The sequence below is a fragment of the Natator depressus genome, chromosome 8 (assembly GCF_965152275.1).
Source record: "Natator depressus isolate rNatDep1 chromosome 8, rNatDep2.hap1, whole genome shotgun sequence".
NCBI lineage: Eukaryota > Metazoa > Chordata > Testudines > Cheloniidae > Natator > Natator depressus.
In genome coordinates, this window is record NC_134241.1 from 5,748,309 (window position 1) to 5,767,284 (window position 18,976).

Sequence of the window (18,976 nt, forward strand, 5' to 3'; positions counted from 1 at the left end):
CTTGCTTCGTTAAGCACTGATTGCTTTCCCCAGAGATCTGTAGCAGAGTGTGAACTTGAGAGACCTTACCAGGTGCTTTCCCCCCGCTTCCCACTCCCTCCCTAGCTCAGGGAATTAACCTCTAGTCAAACTGATAAATTACACCTCAGGGTTATTATTAGCCATATTCATTAGTGTCCTCCCTAATTATTCTCTCTCAACGTGCAAAGTTGGGTTTTGGATACAATAAGAGGCTGGCAAAATAGTCCATGTTTTAAAATGAGTGGGCCAAATCCTCAGCTGGTACAAGGTGGCATCGCTCCACTGTAATCAGCTTGCACCAGCTGAGAATTGGATTCGTCATTTAAAGATGGTATAAACTGAATTGAGGCTGAACTCTCGTGCTGTGGCCAGCCAGTGGGAATGGGGGTCAAACTGCACTGGGCCAATGTGTCCTTGTCTAAGTACAGGCTTTGTCTAGAACATAGGTTCTTAACACAGCTCTAACATGACTTGGCTCAGCTCAGTAGATTCCTGACGTATGAAAAATCATAAAGAAATAATAAAGTGACTAGAAATAACTCCATCCTGCCAGACTATTCAGAGTCAATGAATTTCCACGGTAGCCTCTTCCGGTTCACAGGAGCTACAGAAGACTTGGAAAATCCAGAGGGGCTCTGGTTTATTTTTGTTGTTCCTTGAAAATGTTTAGACTACAATTTCCTAAACCACAGTCAAGACGTGTCTACATCAACATCATATGGGAAGCACTGTGCTATTCGGGGTACTCTGCGGAGGCTGCAGGACTGGATGAGTTCCATCAGCAAAGCTGTGTGCGGGAGCCTAGAACTGGAACAGCGAGTGAGTTAACTGGCTGCCGCAAGGTAGGATAGAGAGAGTCTAAGGAGCCTCCGGGAAGCCCCAGTGAGTCTTGTGAGGTCAGCACCTAGCTACCCTGGCATTTGACAGCTGTGTGTGTGGAAACTTACATGGCACCTGCCTGCAGGACACCAGAAACACTAGATCTGTACCTTCGTGAGCACTAAAATGCAACTAAGACATATTAAAAGAAGAAACTGACAACACAGAATGCACACACTTGGGCTGCAGTATAACTCCATGAGTGCATGTGAATCCATAACCTCAAACCCAAGCCTTGAACGTCTCACTCAAAAGCTCTCTTCCACGTCCCTCTCGCTGTAACTGAATCCCGCTTTCTTTTCACAGCTGATGCTTCACCCAAATTGCTTTGAAATCCATTGTCGACGTATGTTTCCAGAGGGGGGAGGGGGAACTTTGTAGTGAAACCGGAAAGTGCACACAGAGCACAGGTTTCCCAAAGCAATTTCAAATCAGCCTTCCGGCTGGCCCCAAGCCGAGTGCATCCCATGAGAAGACAAAGGGAAAGAATACACTGCAGGAAACCATCACCCAGCTTTCTCCCCAGAGCGAAGCAAAGCCTCATTCCTGCTCTTGCCAGTGGGGAGAAGCAAAATGTTCTCTGCAGATGGCAGAGGGTCCTGCCCGAGGGTCGCTCTGAACCCAGGGCCATCAGTTTGAACTAGCGGACTTCGGACTGCTCCAAAAATACGGACCCAACCAATTTGCAGACAGAAGTGACCCTCTGTTGACAGCGCTAATTAATGTAGTTCAGACACCGAGGGTGTAATTCACGCCCGCACACATGGCCAATGCAAGGCCTTGTGCACTGTTTCATATCCCCTTAAGCCCTATAGCTGTTACATAGGCCATATGCGGAGGTGAATTTCACTCTGAAGGAAGAACTCCTATCATGATTTTTTTAAAAATACGGTGCAGCTGTTGCATAATATTCCCATGTTACCCTCACCTCTCTCCCCCTGTCATTGCTGACTCACTGCCAACCTCTCTGTGGATAACTGAAGGCTTGCTTAGGCTGATCTCACCAGCCTAGGCTTTTGACATCACAGCCAGAAGTCTGAACTCTTTCAGGGCAGCAGCCAGATCTGTGCCTCCTCTTTTTAATCTCTGTACAGCCCCTAGCCTGCCATGGGAGTTACCAGACATACAGGGAAAACAGCACCTGCCAGAGTGCAGAGATGAGATGTAGCGAAGGCTGGAGCGTGCTACTGCACAAGGAGTCAGGCTGGGAGAGATCATTGATTAGAAAGAAGCAAGCTGCCTGAAAACACAATGAATAAGAGCGGGGGGCATAAGACCCAGGTCCATGCCTACAATCCCCCTCCCATTAAAACCAGCCGCCAGGCTGGGAGCGATTGCTAGTATACGGGGGGAGATTCTGATAGCGGCCCATACAAGACAAGGCTCTCTGCATTGGGGTCCACTTCCCCCTTAATAACTGTGCTATTTGGGTGCTGTTCATTGCTTTGCAACAGGCTTTGGCATACCCAGAGGCTGGCATGTGCTATAGACATCCAGGACCTGATTCCCATTTACACTACTGTCCACTTACACTCTGGATCTTTTAGTGCACGGCCGCAGGGCCACAGGGACATGTCATTCATGGCGGACTCGTGCAGGGTGGGTTTACGCCACGGCTTATGAACCGAGACAAGGCAAGGGAGGTAATATCTTTTATTGGCCCATCTATTGGTGAGATTTAGCCAATTCAAGATGGCGGTGCCGCTCCTGCATAGCCTGGCTTGGTCGTAACCCAACCAGAGGGGATCCACCGTTCTCGCGGTGTTGCTACATACAAACCTCTCTGCTCATTGTCCGCCGTGTGCCGAACGTGCTTCAAGTGGAGTTGCAGGTTGTGCTTGCTTGTCTCGTTTTGCAAAGCCAAGTTTCCAAACCTCACTTCATCCCCATCCCTGAAGCCTCACCTTGCTCCCTCACAGCCGGAATTCACCATCAAGATCTGCACAGTGGGAAAGATCAAACAGAGGAAGCCGTTGTGCATTTCCTTTTATTAATGATTTTCTGCTCCTCTCTCTCACAGGCACAATATAGGTTTCTTGGAGGACAGCAGAAAAGTATGAATAATAGATTCCGAAGTATGGATAATTAGCAGATCAAATAACCACAAGAAGTGGGTAATTTTTTTTTTAATCTGTAGATATTTTCCTATTCCCATATTTCTAAATATATGATGTGTACCCTCCAGGTACATTTCTCCTCCTAGTTCATGCAATAAAAATGGAGAAGCCTAGCATGTTTTTATTTTAATTTAATGCTCATGAAAGTCAGAAACTAAGGGCTCTGGTTAGAGTCAAGAATTGTGTGGGCAGGTTTTGTATGAGCTTCCTGACACAAACACTGCAGTCCTGATCTGCATCACACCTGCCATTTGCTCCCATGTTGTTTATCTGCTTATAACTCAGATCTTAAGTGGTTTATAAAAGTCAGCGATGCTCTCAGGGTCATGGGTCACCACATATCCACCCCAGAATGACAGCAAGAACCCTGGGACCAAACTCAGACCTGACATAAACGGGTGCAATCCCACGGACATCAGTCTCACCCTAGAAGTCAAGGTACATTTCAGTGGCAGTTTAAGTACTCCCTGCCTATCATTTACTTATGGTACTGCTCAGGCTCAATTAATGACTAACATGCAAAGCACTAAGATTCTCTGATAAAAGATTATGCCAAAATGATCATTATTATTAATACGTGGTCTGTCTTCTGGATGAAACCAAATCAAGTCATCTATATTTCCCAGTGTTCCTAAGCACATGAAGGCTGGAATAATGTCTCTCTCGCCTGAGATTGGTTCGTCACTGACACTGTAGGGTCACTCATCACGGTAGGATCACTCATGAGCACTGAGCTGCGTACATGTGATGGTAGTGTTTTACATGAGTGCAGTACATAAGAACGGCCATACTGGGTCAGACCAAACATCGATCTAGCCTAGTGTCCTGTCTTCTGACAGTGGCCATTGCCAGGTGCCCCAGAGGGAATGAACAGAACAGTTAATCATCCAGTGATCCATCCCCTGTCACCCATTTCCAGCTTCTGGTAAACAGAGGCTAGGGACACCCATCCCTGCCCATCCTGGCACACCTAACAGTGATTATCTTTGAGAAAAATAGAGACCAGAAGCATCTGTTTTGAAAGAACTCAAGAATTATGTGAACTTTTTAATACTTAAAAATGTATCCTGCAGAGTGTTGCAAATCTTGGCTCACCCAGCCTTGTTTCACTTAAAGCATCTGTTTTATCAGCAAGCCCAGATAAAATTCTTCCTCCAGTGACATATGAAGGTAACACAGCTGCGGGGAGACTGATTAATTTCATAGCCGTATCAGCATTCTGCTTTTTGAAAGTTCTTCTATTTCACCCAGCACCTTGATGTCGGAGTGTAACCCACTGGTGACGGGTGTTACAGGTCCCCTCAGTGCCCAGCCACAGAGGATATGGGTTGTTACAGCCCCAGCTACAGAGCCGTAGCTGTTTAGCTCAAGTGGTAGCAGCTCATGCTTTAGCTGCAGAAGTCTTTGATACCACGCCACGTGTGTTGGCCACGATGGCAGTCATCACAGGAGAACTTACGCAGTCATTGAAAATAATGGCTCCCAGCTCAATTAATGTTGGATGGTCCAAATTGTATGCTCTTCAAGCAATGATGAAGTTAATTTATATTCCCCCAAACACAGCTGGTTAATGAGCGTCAGGGATTAAAGACCTACATTTCCCAAAACCAGGAGGTGGAAATGTGCATTGGCAGCTAAATATGGACACAAAGTTGTGGGTGCATGTATGAATCCTTGCGGTTGCAACCGTTTAGAAGCCTAAGTGCCTGACTGCACCCACGTATCAGATCGCTGGGCATCTAAATACTGCAACTGCAGGTGCCAACACATCCCATTTATTTATGCATCCAGTTATTTGCATGCACAAAATTGCACCTGCAGTATCCAAGGCCAGGATGAAGCTCAGTTAAATAGCGAGTCCCTGTCTGCCGCAGACTGAAAGATGTTGTTCAATGTCAAGAACAGGTAGAGGGAGCTGCCATCATGGAGGTATCGGTTCCAGCAGCCCCCTTGAAAAACAAATGGACGTCCTTCGTTATCCATCGCAATTAACCTATGCAAATGAGTGTTAATGACCACTTCCCCAGCAATTTACTTCCCTCGCTCATCAAGAGCCCTATGCACTGCTAAGCCACAAACAACGCCACTGAAAATAACATGTATTTGGCAATCAGATGGCACCTCCAGTGTGAAAGGGAGGGAGAGAGAGAGAGAGAGAAAGAAAGAAAGAAAAGCAATTAAACTGTCAGCCCTGGTACCTTTCCTTTCTGATAGTTCCTGAAAGGTGATCTCAGCTATTTACTGATGCCACACTCCCAGAAAAAGTGCTGACAGCCACCCTAGCCACGGTTGTTGTTAAATACCCCCTTATTGCTCTAATCTGTTCATTTCCATGCTGGTGAATGGGGGATTGATCACTGACCTGCCAGCACGCCACTGTGATGAAACCAGGACATTAGAGCTTTTCGCCTGCAAACTTGGCAAGGGGGCCAAGTTTGTTAGCAGAAGCAGAGAGCAAGTGAGGAGAAAGAAAGAGGATGTAGCAGCTAAAGGGCCTAGGAGAGAACCAAGGCAGATTCACAGCAAACAAGGCAGGATGCCAGCTGGAACTCCTGGAAATGGGGAGAACCGAAGGTTTGCCTTCATTTAACCTCTGTCATTTTGCAGATCCTTTTGGTGCCTCTGTTTGCTTCCACGTAGCATAGGGGAGCATGTCCCTAGACTCCCACAACTCCTGGGACACAAGCTGATCCGTGTCAGGTCTCAGCTATACAGTATGGGGAGGCCGAGTGGCTTTAGCCTTCCACCCCTAGAGATTTGGGTTCGTCAAAGTTTGCGTAGGGCACAAGTGCAATGTGTGTTTAGGGCTGAGGGGAGCCCTCTGAAGCACCAGGCATTGGCCACTGATACTGGCCTAGATGAACCTTTGCTCTGACCCAGTATGGCCATTCTTATGAATGGCAGGCACAGATCCTCCCTTCTCCTCTGCGTCAGCCCCCTGGCCCTCCGGTGACATTGGGACCCAGCCATATTAAATGTGAAAAATCTTTATGGGCCCCATCACCTCTCCCACTGAGTGCACCCAGAGCCCAACCACACCAAGGCAGCCTGGCCTCAGTTGCATTCCGGTCCGCAGCTGGGAGACCCCCTGCGCTGAGCAGAAGACTCATACAGTCCCTGGCCTGGGTGGGTAGCAGTTGTGCTCTGCCCCTGCTCCCCAATATGGGGCAGTAGGATCGCTGGGGGAATGACGTAGGAGGGAGGTAGTACCTTCTCCAAGTCCAGTCATGGAGGGGATGGCAGCAGGTGGCCTGCACCCCCTACTCTGGCAGGGGGCACTGCACTGGCTTTATCCCCTGTGCCCTCTTCCAGCTGCCACCCAGAAGAGATGAGACCCGCATCACGGGCAGCAGTGACTCACCTCTTTCTCTAGGGCTGCATTGGCTGGTGGCTGCTGAAATGTAGAATTTGTAAAATTTCACAGTTTGCAGGAAAAATCGTGGAGCGTCTGAAAAATAATAGGATCCACATGGGTTTGTCTGTTTTCCTTGTGCTCACAGGGCTCTCTGCTGCTCGCCTCTCCTTCCAGTGAAGGCTGGCATGGCTTTATTTTTCAGTGCGGCATGGGGAGGGGATGAGGGTCTGGAGAACTTTGTGAATGCCCCACTGTAAACACAGAGCGTTCTCTCCTGCCTGCAATCTCACCCTTGTACCCACCCTGGAGGGGAGTCAAGCCAGCCTGGCCGGGCCTGGCTCAGGAAGAAGCTGTCACAGCATTGCGCGTGCTTTAAACTCGGCTTTAAAATTTTCAGGTTTTGACAAATCAGCGTTTTCCAATGAAAAAACATGGAGTTGAAAAATTCCTGACCAGTTCTAGTGTTCGTGTAATTTTTATGCAATCCCACACTTCTTTTTACTGGCTGGCTGCAGATTCAGCAAGACAAATTGTACCACCAAGGTGACTTGCGGCTAGAAAAGAAACATCATTATTTTACCTCATTTTTTCAAGGAAAGCTTAGGACTTAAAAACATGCATGTAAAGCAAGCTGTGCCGGGGGCTGGACCAGATGACTTCTTGAGGTCTCTTCCTGCCCTCCATTTCTATGCGCCTGTGTCTCAGGAATGGAAAGAACTGATGTCCATGCCTACATAGAACAAAACAAAGCTGCACACGTAGCTTCTTAAGGTATATGACAATGACTCTGCGAATCTACCAACAATTTCTCCTGCAGCCTGGAATCGCTGGCAAAGCCCAAGGCTGTAGCTGCTGGTACTTATGAGCATATTAGTCATAGTTTATTTCCATTCCATAGACAAAAACATGTCTGGGTCCCAACAGAGGGGAGCCAAGGCATCCTTAGAGGACAACAACAATCCCCAGCCACACTTGATCCTGTCAAGAGGACCCAGGGCAAATACTAGCCCAAGGGAAGTTAATACAGGTTAATTAAACCTAGCTGCTCAGGAAGGGCGTGGCAAACTCAGAAGCGATGCTTCTGCAGGCTGCCTGGTGCGCCGGTCCCTGTCACGGCGTCATCATTAATGGTTCTTGTATAAGCCTCAGGGCTCATTTGCTTGAGAAGAGCAAAGCGGGTAATTTTACTGTAGAACACTTGCAAAAGCAATGCCCTGACTGTTATCAAAACTGACAGGCAAGTTATGTGAGCAGTTAACTGAAGGTTACATTTTAGGGCTGAACCACTGAGTAGATCAGACATCAATTAGTTCATGCACGAGAAGATGAGGGAAAAGCAAGAAAAGAAAAAAGGAGGAAGGAAGAAAGGGAAGTGGGGGAAAGGAATCAGCAGCAGAGAGATGGATGTAATCAGTTTACTTGAATCTATGCTTGCAGAGATAACAGGGGAAGGACCTTACGCCAGACATCCGCCCAGCTGTGCTTACCAGGGAGTCTTGACTACTGTAGTTGGCTGACAGTTACTTTGGTTCAGGCAACCCAGCTGGGGCAATAACAACAAACTGGTACTGAAATGTAAAAGCAAAAGGAACACCCCAAATTCTGTCCTCCATCAGATCTGTTTCCTTCCTACAATTCCTCCAAACTGAATCCCCAAGAGAAAACTTTCAATGCATGAGAAGCCACATAACTCCTGCTACCAGGAGCTAGAGAAGAACAAGAACAGCTGAGATGTATGAACGGGTAGCAGACACAAGAAGAAGGAGATGAATGCACTGGTGACTTTCAGGCCAGGAAATACTAGTTGGATTTCAGCTCAGGAGAGGAGAGCAAGCTTCCCCAGGATGGGAAACCGCAGGGAAATTGGCCCCAGCTTTCTACATGAGCCAAATGTTTACAAGGCACCAAAGTATTTGGGGTCCCATTTGGTAAGGTAGATGCAGTTGTCATTATTATGGCTGCTGTTAGGAAATATTTCTCAGCTAAGCTTCTTGCTTAAATTTCAGAACCATGGGATTGGTGGCTTATCCCAGCTTGGAAAGGTTTCCCTCTTGGGAAGATTGCTGGGTAAGCTAGAGAAGTAGGTTTCATGGAAACGATAGGACCTCATACAGACAGGAAGCTAAATTCAGCTATGGTGTATGTGGTTCAAAATTGATGGCATTGCCCCTGCTTACACTCAGCCAGGATTTGGCCCACAGAGTTAAAAGCATTTCTTCCATTTTATGCAACAGTAGAGGAGGGATGGAGGGAGAATGACACAGCTAAGCTCCTAGCCAGGAACTCAGGAGAGCTGAGTTCAAGACCATTCTCTGCATGGGAACCTTGGGTAAGTCACTTTGTCTCTTCGGAGCTCAGTTCACCATGTATAAAGTAGGGCTAATAGTTCTGTACATGCGATGGTAATGAGAACCATAGATAGAATATTATTACTGCTATTTATTAAGCTCTGTAGAGGTAGCCAGCCCTTTACAAGGACACAGAAGGACAAGGTCCCTACCCTGAGTTTACATTTTATATTACCAGGATGTAATGCAAAGCCAGAAAGGCTGGAACACTCCGTGCTGGAGAGATCACTCTAGGAACATTGAGTACTGTACATGCAGGGAGTTTTAAGGAGGTAGCAGAAAGAGAGGCTTCCTGACACAAAGGCTACGGGAGGCCATGCCAAGTGACGGAAGCAGCGTACAAATAAAAAGGCTGGAAGTTGAGAATGGGAGGAGAGACAAAGGGAGCCCTCTGGAAGAGGGGCCAGGCAGTGACTAGGTCATGAGGGCAGAGGCAGGAGAAAATCAGAGCTGAGATGTGCATGGGCGGAGCTGGGCAGAGAAGATGCTGGAACAAGACACAAGTCAGTGGGAAACCATTCAGGTTCTACGGTGATGAGGGCCATATAAGTACCTAGAAAGAGAGAGCAGGCAGTGAAGGCATAGGGGATGGGGCAACATGCTCAGGTAAGGGGACAGAAAGGTGATTTTTGCTGTACCGTTTTGGACAGTTTATACTGTCTCCAGCCTTGACGCATCACCAAGTCCCATTGCTCCCTCTCATAGAAGACTTAGTTTTCCATGCACAAATGGCCATCATTTCCCCACATCCTTTGCAGATCGAGGTGAAGCTGCTGCTCATGAAGACAGCCACCCACTTGCATTGTTTCCAGTGGGTTAGAAGCCAGGCTGCCCTCAGTGGAGATGGCCACTCTCTATTCAGCACGAGCCTGATGCAGAATTACTGAAGGCAATTAGATACTGCCATTGACTTCAATGGGCTATGCATTGGGACCCAAGTGGGAGACCATGGGAGTGTGGGTGCCTGGGGAAGTATAAGTGGGAGACTGTGGGGGGGGGGATATAAGGGAATATGGAATGCAGAAAGGAAACAAAAGGTGGCACACAGAACTGTGGGGCAGGAAGGAAACAAAGAGAATGGTAGACCAGGAAAGCAGAGTGGGAGAATGTGTAGGAAGGAGACTGTGAGGGGAAAGGTAGGGAAAATATGCGGTAGGTGAATACAAAGGAGCAGGTGTCTGACATGAGACAACTGAGATGCACGGAGGGACTGGGCAGGCCAGCTGGGAAAGGAAGCAAGAGAGTGATAAGGGAGGGGGATGGAGTAGGAACATGACAGCTCCCTACGCCCCTTCTCCCCCCAGGGTTAGGAGAAACTCTCTCCTAGCAGTGTACAGAGGCCCACACTAAGCTCTGGGTCTGTGTTTCAGTTTGAATTCCAGCCCCTGACATGATTTCACACAGCTCGGAGATAGTTGGCTTCCCCCAGGAGAGGGGCAGTGCAAATGGACACCAATGCTTTGTTTTTCTTTTCACTCTCCTGCTCTCTAAACCATGCTCATGATTCCTTGGGATCGGACACACGATTTAACAGCCCGTGCGGGACTGGCAACATTGCTCACTGCGTCGTGCCCACATCCCACCCTCTGCCCAGCAGCCACGCGCAGGCTCTCCCATTGGGGACCTCTTTCTAACTGCAGCCTGCGCTCGTCCCCTCCCCACCATAGGGAGTGCTTTCGTGCGGTACCATGCATGCTCTTCCTGCGCAGAGCCCTCTGTGCAGAACGCACTCGGCCAGGCAGGGAGCATGCCCTCTCTCCCTCTCAGCGGCAGCAGGAAACCTATTTTGTACTGCAGCATGCATGATTTCACCTCCCCCCCGACCCCCTTTCTTTGCTCTATGTCACTACCCAGCTGCCCAGACTGGCAGTCCTAGCACCAGCCAAAGGCTGACCCTGTTTGTTGTGGTTATTTGCTGGAGCCAGTGGTGGGTAGTGAAGCAGTAGTCGTGGGCTGCGTGGCAGCCTATCCTAGATTGCATCACCACCAGCAGCAACACTGGGAGGGCTTCCTGTGACCCTGAGCCTCAGCGGGAGCAGGAGACTTCGGACATTGTCTCCTGTGCTTTACCCTTGCTGGCAGATCTTCTCTTCTGGCTCTGACCTCAGTCAAAAGCTCGAACACCCCTACCTACACTCCATGGACCATGGGTTTTCCTTGGGTCCAAATTCAGGAGAGCTTCTATTCTGCTACCACCCAGCCAGAAGCACACACCAGACCCTCTCTTGAAGGGAAAAATCCAGCTAGGTCTCCCCTAGGCCCACCTTCCCCAGCAACAGGAAATCCAGGCTAGTTTCTCAGAGACCTGACTCCTGTTGGCAGCAGGAAGGCCGCTAGCTGGTGAGGGTGGCATCTGCGTGGGCTTATGGTCCTTGACTGTTCCTGGGCTGATACACAACAGAAAACAAACCCACAGTCCTAGGTGTGCTATGGGCCATTAGCCCAGCTGCAAAGCAGGGATTTCATCTTGTCAGCTCTGTAGCTGGGCTAATGGCTGGGAGTCGCTGAGGTGCCCGGGGAGCTTGCAGGCAGGGAGATTTAAATGCCCAGTTATTTATTTTCAGATAGGGTAAATTCTGGCCTGTCAGCCTTGGCACATGTCCCTTTCACAAGTGTAATAAATTCTTGCCAGGCTGGACTGTGGCTGAATGGGTGTCTTCGGTTTTGGTTGGGAATGGTGTGGCCGTAGGGTGACCAGATAGCAAGCATGAAAAATCAGGACGGGGGTGGGGGGTAATAGGCATCTATATAAGACAAAGCCCCAAATATCGGGACTGTCCCTATAAAATGGGGACATCGGTTCACCCTATGTGGCCATGGCTTTTCTTTCTCCTGCCTCCTCTCCCCCTGCCCTTTCTGCTCTTCAGCTTCCCTGGTGAGAAGGTCACAGCGCTCTGCTATAGCCGTACGCTCACCGGGTGCACCCTAGCTTGATTGACATGAGGAGACTTGATGCAAGCAAGCACTAAACCCTAAAGAGAACAACCATTGGTTTTCTGATCACATTCAGGACCGGTTGTCAGGCTCCAAAGGCACTGGGATTTATTGCACTGAAATGTCGCAGCGGCACAAATCTGTGAGGAGCCTGCGGAGCTGCACACACCAAAATAAAAATTCCGGGCCACTCGGCGATATGAAATATTTCTTAATTACTTTTCCATTTTAACATCGCCTGAATTTTTCAGACTATAAATGGCAGCAGAGCGCAATTAACTCTGGCTTCCATACTGCTTCTCATAAAGGTCTCAATGCCTGCATCATCCAGGGACGTGCTGCTCACGGAGGACACTGGCTCAGGGATGACAGCAGCCTTCGTCAGCACAGGATCATTTACCTCATTCTGAAATGCACTAAAGTTTCCTCCCCCGGGGAGGGTCTCCAGAAAAGCTTCAGGAAGGAACATTATAATACTTACTGTTTAAAAGAGAGTCAGGTGGGCTCCTTCAATTGATTCACCAGTCACCTTTCCAGTCAATATTTTTTGATATTGGCTCCCCTGGTCAATAACTTTTGCTGTATGGAATATAATTCTCAAGGAGTACAGAGATGTGGTCGCCCCACCCTCCAGAGTAAATCTCCCTCCTCGTCTCTTCCTCTCTCTCGCCCTCTAGGTCACAGAGAAACATGGCAGCAGCTGGGTAGCGTGATGCCAGGATTTTCGCTTTGGCAAATGCTTTCTTGTCAGAATTACAGCAATTGAAGCATGAACTCCAGTGGCCCCTGCACTCAAGCTCTTCCCAGATCCTTGCCCCAAGCATCCCTGCTGAGCTGGAATGCTGCTGGAGGGTGGGGGAACATGGCAGGCTGACCTGGGCATGATCAAAGAGTCACCCGCACACCCGCTCCTTATTCCAGACACACACACAACCCCTTAAAGCTGTGTCCGGATTCCGACACCATAGCAACTTGCCAGGAGCCCTGTATGGGCTGCACCTAATTCACATATCAATTTGCATAATCATTTCAAACCGAAGGAAATGCAACCATGATCTCTGTTTCCGCTTGGTGAGTAAATAGTAGAAACTGCGTGGCCAGCAATAACACCCCTTCTCCCCGCCAGCTCATGGCTGACCTTTATGCTGCACGTACGTGGCCAATTCCATGAGCTACAGATTAGGCTGAATATGTTGACTGTATTTGTTGTGTCCTGGGCTCCTGGCAGCTCCTTACACTCCAAGCACTGAGTTTTAATAGTGAGGTTAATATTAATTATGGGCTGGAGTCAACACCCATGGAAGTCGAGAGGAGTCTTTCCATTAACTTCAAAGGGTTTTGGATTGGGCCCTGTGAACAGTACAAAACAGATGTCCCCACACTGTCATCCAAGACATCTACGCACAGCTCTCTCTTGCCTCCCCCAGGCCTGTCCCAGCATGCACTGAGCTCACTGTAGAAGTAGGAAGGATTCTCTTTCTGGGTTGTTCCAAAATCCAGGTCAGGAATAGAGAGAGGATGCATCCCTAGGATACTGCAGCAGCATTCACTCACTGCAACCCTCCTGGTGATTCTATTGCCTGCTGCTGGAATACACTCCCACTGGTGATGTCAGAGCCATGAAACTTTCCTCGAGGGGTCAGGTCTAGTCTAGTCTAGACTTGGTGGACTCGTAATGCTGCCAGCTTTTATTTGTAACAAAGCAAGTGCATTTTTTTAATCCTGGAAAAACTGCCTCTCCCCACCTCTTTCACACTCACACAAACACACACACACACAAAATATCCTATTCTATACCCACTGGATTATTTCTTTTCTTCTGGTTGCATTCCTGTGCCTTGCACTTCTACTGAATAGGCCACTTTGAAAACTAGCACACACACACAAATTCCTTCCCTCCTGTCCCACACTTTGTACACCAAGTTTCAGCCTCAGACAAATGTCTCTGGCCAAGTTATAAATCCTTGGACGTCGCCTATGACCTGTATGGCATGCGCCTCCAGAACAGACAGATGGCACAATTCCTAGGACTCACTTTCCCATTAATAAACCTTGTCTTCTAAAGTATGGGGGATTCATGGATGGATGGATGGAAAAGAGAATAGTGCCTTCCCCAGCCCTGGCCAATGACTATGGCAGGTCATTTCTTGAATGTTTTCTAGGTTAAACTCAGTCATTCATGTCTTGTTACATTATATTATGTAACATGATATGCTGATACAGTCTGATGGGCTGAATCCAAGAACACAGTGAGTCATGTAATAAATTGGAAGCCCCTTCGCCTCCGACACAGCATTTCCAAAAGTGAGGGTGAATCATTTTGATTTTATTTATTCATTTTAATCAAATACATCTTTCTAAAACAAATAATGAATATATATATATATATACACACACCATTGAGGGAAAGGGGGGGTTAGGCTGGGTGTCTACTTAATAGAGTCTATAAAATATCTTAATTATTATTTCAAATTAACATATAACAGTTACCTAGACTGGGTGTCAAGACTCCTGGGTTCTCTTCCTTCAGTCAGTCACTGACTCCATGTATGGCCATTAAGAATTCAGGTGACACCAGATTTTAAAAAGTCCCCAGTCCCCCACATAAGTAGCCATGTTTCCAGATAAGCTCAGCGCATTTGATACTGAACACTTTTGAAAATTTAGTCCCTAACATCTGTGTGCCTCAGTTTACCCAAGGGTAAAATACACTGCATAGGGATGTAATTAATGCTTGTAAATCTCAGATGAAAAGTACTATGTATGTGCAAAGTATTAATATTAGGTATTGCAGCTGATAGACATACACTTTCATACTGTCATGTTTAACTGCAATAAGAAATGTATGGACCTCAAACTTGGTAGTGATTTGACAGATACAAAAAGACCTAGGGCTCACTAATAATAAATATTTTAATTTGATAATAACTGAAGAGAGAGGTGGCCAGGAAAGTACTTTTACCGTAAGCATTATTAGAATTCTCTTGGACCAGATGGCTAGCTGCTTTTGTTGATGTCGGGGCAAGGATTGGCTTAAATGCAGATGATTAAAATTGGTTTCAGAGTAACAGCCGTGTTAGTCTGTATTCGCAAAAAGAAAAGGAGGACTTGTGGCATCTTAGAGACTAACCAATTTATTTGAGCATAAGCTTTCATGAGCTACAGCTCACTTATGCATCCGATGAAGTGAGCTGTAGCTCACGAAAGCTTATGCTCAAATAAATTGGTTAGTCTCTAAGGTGCCACAAGTCCTCCTTTTCTTTTTATGATTAAAATTGTACATTTTGCAGAAATTAAGAGGGTTGGTTTTTACCCTTCTAATATTGTCTCCAAAATACCATCTAGGAACAGCAACTAATGCAAAAGTGAATATGGAATAAAAGAAGTTGTAACTTACATGATAACGTTCCATGGAAGAACTGGACACACCTGCCTTTTTGGACACCAAAAACTTACGCTCCCATTAGCTCAAGCACCAGGAACATCTTGGTCTATTTATTCTTGGACCTGTAGGAATTCTCCATTGAAAGAAGGAGGAAAAAACAGATTTAAAATTGCTTAATGAGCAGTTATTTTAAAATGGAATTAGAGAAGTTATTATTTTGGGAAAGTCTAAAAAGTCAGAGTTTCTCTTACAGAGACAAGGTGGGTGAGGTCATATCTGTTATTGGACCAACTTCTGTTGGTGAAAGTGACAAACTTTGTGTAGATGACTCACCCACCTTTTCTCCCTAATACTTTGGGACCAACATAGCTACCACAACACTGCAAACAAGAATTTCTCTTGGAAAACTTAGGATGAAGTATCTGTGAATGAGGCCACACCTGCTCTTGCTTGCCTGATCTCTGTGGCCACACCCCCTAAAGCCCGTATCATTTTTATGGTAGCGTATTCTCAGCAGCTGAAGAGAAATGGATCAGAGAGGAGTATAGTGAGTTAATACCATTCGTTTTCCTATTACAGAGGGAAGAATGCTTGCTGCTTATTGTGCTTTAATAACTAATCTTCCGGAAAACCTCATTGCTATGTAATTATGGGTCATTTACAAAGCAAAAGCTGGTAGTTTCCTAATGCACAACCTTACTCAGGTGAGTGTATACTCTACTCCCAGGAGAAGTCCTATTAAACTCAATAGGACTACTTGCCTGAGTAGGGGTTGCAGGATCGGCCCCTGAAAACATTTAAGGGCTCTCATGCCTTGTCAGATAGAAGGGCAACCAACAAAATTATAGCCCTGGGGTGAAATTCTGACCCCATTCAAGTTAACGGGAGTTTTGCCAAGGATGTCAATGCAACCAGGATTTCACCCCTAATGTCTGATACTGAGAGATGTGGAGCATCTCCAGGGAGGTTCTGCAACTCCTCAACTCCTAGTGATTCGATGGGACCTGAAGAACACTCAGAACATGGCAAGAGATGCTTAGCAGCTTGCAGTACCAGACCCCTGCTGGAGCTGGAGGGAGTCTGCCCAAAGATTTGACTGATGGGAAGCTCTATGTCATTTCTGGAATTATTTCTTCTTCTTCTAATGAATGGTCAGGCTTAAATCTCACTTTTTTCATTATAACACCAGTTCCACTTTTACCTTTTTTTCTCGTGGCCCAAGTTGTGTGAGATAAAAAGAAACGTAAACTCTTAAGGGTAAATGTTTTAATAAACTGGCATTTATTCCAATTCACTCAAGCAGAGAATATTTAAAATATAAATAAAGGAAAGAAGAACAGGTATTTGTCCACTTGGACTTTGATTCCTCCCACTTTCCTTGCCATTTAAAACCTCTGATTTTTGCTAACCGAAATCCCAATAATGTGTTGTTTTTTTCATACACAAATACCATATACATTCTTTTAAATTACTCAGTAACTAACGAGGATTTGCTCGGTAAATATTGTGTCACTGCATAATACAGTAATTACATATTCTGCATACAGGTGGTAATTACATTGACTGTAGATTACTTAATGATTACAGTTTGTGGGTTCAGAAGTAATTAATGTGTCACCTGCACACTCTGGATTGTAAAGCGGAAATAATCCTATATTCTTTCTGGAGGGATATTCCCCACCCCTCCACACACACACACACACACACACACAAAATATACAATCCACAAGGCAGGAGCACTCCAAAGGAGTTGGGCTGGGGAGAAGGGGAATTCAGCCACCTACCCTGGAGAGACGATACAGGGCTGTAAGGTAGCCACCCCATGGGTACTCAGTTTCCTCTGAGCCTATTGTCATGGGGGTTCAGGGGAGAAACCCGACTGAGTACAGACACAGGAGTGGTGGAACCAAGAAGAAGGTAGGGGGGCTCGCGCCCCCCCCCAAAGGAAATACAGCAGAGGCTCCACCCCCTGTAAACTTATGCACCTCGCCTCTCTCCCCCTCCTAGCCCTCTGCCCCACATTCGCAGGGAGCTTCCGCCCCTCCTGCTCAGACACAAGAACCTGCAGGGTGTCTGAAGAAGCTATCCCCTGCATACCAGCCGCTTATCACCCGGGAGTTCTGACTATTTCTGGCACCTGCATTTCCTCCCTTCAGAAGCCAGAGACCAGTTACATATTCATAGATCTGGGTGAAATTTTGTGGCCAGACATTTTTTTTTGTGAAAAACACAGATTGAGCAACACAGACATTTTGTGAATTCATGTTGGTTTTGCCAAATTGCTCGTGTTGGGGTAAAAAGGTTGAAACATTTTGATTTCTCAATTTGAAATGACTTTCCATTTCAAAATGTCCTTCGGAGTTGTTTAAAATGATTTAAAACCTTTACAAATTCTCAAAATCAATATGAAAGGAATTGTTCCATTCAACCCAATGCACTTTTTTTAAAACCTTTCAATTTGTCAAAAATGTCTAAAAGAAATGTTGGGGTTGACCCCAACATTTGTTTTATATTTTTCAGAATTGCCAATGAACCAAAAAAGAACTAGTTATTTGCATAGCTTTGCCTAGTCACTAAACAGCTTTCTTAAAACAAAGTATTTGTAGTCAGCAGCTGGAACAAAGCATTCAAGAAAAAAGGATTTTAAAATAATGGCTGGAGATGGGACATTAGATGGAGAGGGTTCTGAGTTAACTACAGAGAATTTTCTCCCAGTTGGCTGACTGGTGGGTCTCACCCACAGACTCAGTGTCTAACTGATCGCCATATTTGGGGTCTGGAAGGAATATTCCCACAGGTCAGGTGGGCAGAGTCCCTGGGGGGGGGGTCATCTTCCTCTGTACCATGGGGCACAGGTCACTTGCTGGAGGATTCTCTGCACTTGAAGTCTTTAAACCATGATCTGAGGACTTCAGTAGCTCAGACATAGGTGAGAGGTTTATTGCAGGAGTGGGTGGGTGAGAGTCTGTGGCCTGCATTGTGCAGGAGGTCAGATTAGATGATCATAATGGTCCCTTCTGACCTTAATATCTATGAGTCTATGATCCATATACTGTCACCCAATCCCAGCTTCTGGCAAACAGAGGCTAGGGACACCATTCCTGCCCATCCTGGCTAATACCTATTGCTGGACCTATCTTCCATGAATCTATAACTTCAGTAATTCATCCAGAGGTTATAGGACTATTGCAGGAGTAGTTAGATGGGGGAGGTTCTGTGGCCTGCAACGTGCATGAGGCCAGACTAGATGGTCCCTTCTGGCCTTAAAGTCAATAAATCTGTAAATAACAAACAGTCTGAATCAACCAAAGTGCTACCATCCCATAATGGTGACCTTGGGAGGCTTAGCTTCTTCAGACACACCTATGTGGTCCTGTGCCTGAATGCATCATAGTCTGGTTCTTCTTTGCACCCCAGAGAGATTATGCCTTTAAACCTGGCAAGCGTTCTTTGTTCTCCAGGAGGATTTTCCAAGTTCAGGTCTCCTCATCCCTTTCTGATCAAACAATAGACTCAGAGCTACTGGTTCTGGCATTGTCCCTTAACAACTCCTAAGTGGAAACTGATAGGTGAGCAATCCCCTCTTCCCTTCCTGATCCATCCCAGATGTGCTCTAGTGAGAGCTACACCAAAACATTCTTGCAAAAAACACCAGCCCATAACCAGAATGACATACAATATTAAGTTTCGGAGTAACAGCCATGTTAGTCTGTATTTGCAAAAAGAAAAGGAGGACTTGAGGCACCTTAGAGACTAACCAATTTATTTGAGCATAAGCTTTCGTGAGCTACAGCATCTGAGATGCATCCGATGAAGTGAGCTGTAGCTCACGAAAGCTTATGCTCAAATAAATTGGTTAGTCTCTAAGGTGCCACAAGTACTCCTTTTCTTTATACAATATTAACACATTTTATAAGCTTGGCTGGAAAAAGGGAAT

The 18,976-nt window shown here is 46.5% G+C and overlaps 1 long non-coding RNA gene across 1 annotated transcript in view; it reads right to left on the minus strand.

The window, feature by feature from the left end:
• LOC141991871 (uncharacterized) overlaps nt 1–18,976 on the minus strand; it is a 183,264-nt gene that overhangs the window by 12,101 nt on the left and 152,187 nt on the right. Inside the window, exons 2-4 of the long non-coding RNA XR_012640487.1 lie at nt 15,052–15,161; nt 6,379–6,465; nt 2,680–2,839 (exon numbers count right to left, since the gene is read on the minus strand). This is a non-coding gene — a long non-coding RNA (uncharacterized LOC141991871). The remainder of the gene's footprint in view (nt 1–2,679; nt 2,840–6,378; nt 6,466–15,051; nt 15,162–18,976) is intronic.